The following is a 2,500-nucleotide window of genomic DNA, read 5'->3' as shown; positions in this document are numbered from 1 at the left end:
AACCTTATCGTAAAATTGACCACACCATGAAATAAATCTTTTATTTCTGGGTGAATGATTTTCCAGAATATTATAGACCTGATTGTTAAACATCAGATGTGCTCTCATAGTTGGATATACGCCAGGGTAGCATTTCAAAGTGCTCTGGGTACGTCTTTTTTTTTTTTTTTTTTTTTAATTTGGGGGGGGGCGATCTTGTAGAAACCGTGAGAGCAAAAACTGTTTATGGCAAACAGCCGAAGAAACTTCTAGAAGGAGTATTTTACATGATATGTGGGATCTATCTTGGCATCTCTTTCTCTTTATCTATCTATCTATCTATCTATTTGTCTGTTTCTCTCTTTCTCTCTATCTGTTTATCTATATATGTATTGATATTATTTATATATATCAATTTTTTATATATCAAATATTTATGATATATAAATATTATATCTATATATATACTTCTATTTCATTTGTAATATTGTATACACACCACACAACACACACACCACACATACACACAAACACACACACACAACATATATATATATATATATATATCTACATATCTATATATATATCTTTATATATATTATCTATATTCATTATTTCATATATATCATTATATATATATATTATATACATATATATCAATTATTATATATTATCTAATCTATTATATATAGCTATGTGTGTGTGTGTGTTGTGTCATGTTGTGAATGGTTTTTGTGTGTGTGTGTTGTGTATGTATTATGTAGTATGTATCTCTGTGTGTGTGTATGTGTGTGTGTATGTGGTTTGTTTTGTGGGTATGTCTGATTTCTGTCTTCTTCTGTCTGTCTTTTCTGTATATAATTCGGTTAACTTTATCTTAATAACCCTTAGTGAAACCGCCGTTAACCAAATTTATCACCATACCATCACCGACCCTCGAAAATCACACTATCATTAGCAACCCAAAACTCGTACCCTATATACCCAGTCTTAACCAAGATAATATCCGTCGAAGTTTACCTACTTATTCAACCTAATTAGTGAGAAAGTTAACCTCGGTCATCACACGAATCTGTTCATTAACAAGCGTGCTAATTCCATTAAAGTTCGAAATTGTCCGGAGAAGTTTTAACATCAACCCACGCGCCACTGACAGCCTCGAACGCCCTCTCGCGAGAAACATGAAACTTCGCATGTGAACTAACCCCGTACTGGCTATTATTCTGTTTCGAAAAAGGTTGTTTTCGGCGACGTCGGGACAGTTTTTTAATTTGACTGCCTGCTAGTAGCTTTTGCGTGGAGGGTCAGGAGTGGGAACGGGAATCGGGGGGCTATTCGAGACAAGGTTTGGCTCCCGTTGAAGGCGAGAGTGTTTTGTGGTTGATAGGGGTCCAACTCGTGCGAATATGAGTGTGGTTACGTACACACACACACACACACACCCAACCAAAGCAAGGGTTTAGCGAGAAGGAGGAGGCGGAGAGCGAGAGGGAAGCGAGGACGAAGAGAGCTACAGCTGGAAGGCCAGAAGAGACAAACAACCAGACGGAACACCTAGCAAACCACCAGCACCCTTAAAGAAAGAGGAGGATAGAGATAGCCCCATATCAATAATACCTCCTTATCTATGTGTACCAGCATAGCTATAAATTCATATATCACTATATATATCTATATATATATCAATATATATCTATCTATATGTATGTATCTCTATATCTATATATCTACACTATCTTCTATCTTCTAGATATATATATAATTATATACATATCTATATCTATCAATTCAACCCACACAACCCCACACCACACCACCACCACCAACACATTCTATATATATCGATGAGAGAGAGAGAAAAATAGCGAGAGAGAGAGGCGAGAGGATGGTGAGAGGAAATGAGCGAGAGGAGAGAGAGGAGCGCGAGAGAGCTAGAGAGGAGAGAGAGAGGAGAGAAGGAGAGAGAGAGAAGAGAGTGAGAGAGGAAGACCGATGGCGGAGAGATGATGACGAGACGAGATGCGGAGAGCGAGAGAGAGCGACGAGAGAGGCGAGAGATGAGAGATGAGACAAGGTAGAGCGGGTGGAGAGAGAGGAGAGAGAGGAGAGAGAGAGAGCGCGAGAGAGGAGAGCAGAGAAGTCGGAGAGAGAGAGCAAGAGAACGAGCGAGAGAGCGTAGAGAGAGCGAGAGAGCGGAGCGGCGCGAGGGGGAGACGAGAACCGAGAGAGGAGCGGAGAGAGAGAGAGATGGCGAGAGGAGGAGAGAGAGCGGCAGGAGCGGGCGGGATATGAGAGAGAGAGAGAGGAGAGAGAGGCGCGAGCGAGCGCGAGCAGAGAGCAGAGAGGGCCGAGGCAAGCGAAGAGAGCGACTGAGCGCGAGAGAGGTGAGAGAAGGAGAGCGAGAGAGTGAGATGGCGCTGGCGACGAGCGCAGGGAGGAGAGAGGATGGAGAGAGAGAGAGAGAGAGAGAACGAGAGTAAGAGCGAGAAAGAGAGAGAGAGAGAGAAAGAAATTGCTGATA

This window comes from Penaeus japonicus, unplaced genomic scaffold (assembly GCF_977035675.1).
Source record: "Penaeus japonicus unplaced genomic scaffold, GWHDUDI00000001_assembly GWHDUDI00000015, whole genome shotgun sequence".
Taxonomy (NCBI): Eukaryota; Metazoa; Arthropoda; class Malacostraca; order Decapoda; family Penaeidae; genus Penaeus; species Penaeus japonicus.
This window is presented reverse-complemented; position numbering follows the sequence as displayed.